Here is a 352-nt window from a genome sequence, read left to right as displayed (position 1 = left end):
ATTGCTTCTCAGCCTTTTGGCTAAGATCAAGTGTGGAAGTGTTTAACCTTTTTTTTTTTTTTTTTTTAGGGCCTCACAGCTCAAAGTTTGCCTTGGGTCTCAAAGGAGGCTTTGAAATTGGACTTTTTAGTAATGCTAGAACTGTTAAAACTTTGGTGACTCTGGCCGGGGATTTAGCGCAGTGGCACTGTGCGTGCCTTGCAAGTGCAAGGTCTTGAGTTTGATCCCCAGTACAAACAAACAAAGCCTCTGGTGACTCTGAAAGATGGATTGAATGCATTTTGCATAAAGAGAAGGACATGTACCTTTTGGGGGCCAGGGGCAAAATATTATGGTTTAGGTCTGGGTGTCC

At 43.2% G+C, this 352-nt stretch overlaps 1 pseudogene; it reads left to right on the top strand.

Moving 5' to 3' along the window:
- On the top strand, window positions 1-143 carry LOC117286086 (annotated as a pseudogene).
- The last annotated feature ends 209 nt before the right edge of the window (window positions 144-352 follow it).

The sequence above is a fragment of the Fukomys damarensis genome, unplaced genomic scaffold (assembly GCF_012274545.1).
Source record: "Fukomys damarensis isolate Sample0158 unplaced genomic scaffold, DMR_v1.0_HiC HiC_scaffold_14, whole genome shotgun sequence".
In the NCBI taxonomy this organism is placed as follows: domain Eukaryota; kingdom Metazoa; phylum Chordata; class Mammalia; order Rodentia; family Bathyergidae; genus Fukomys; species Fukomys damarensis.
The sequence above is the reverse complement of the archived record's forward strand: the minus strand, read 5'-3'. Positions and strand labels throughout refer to the sequence as shown.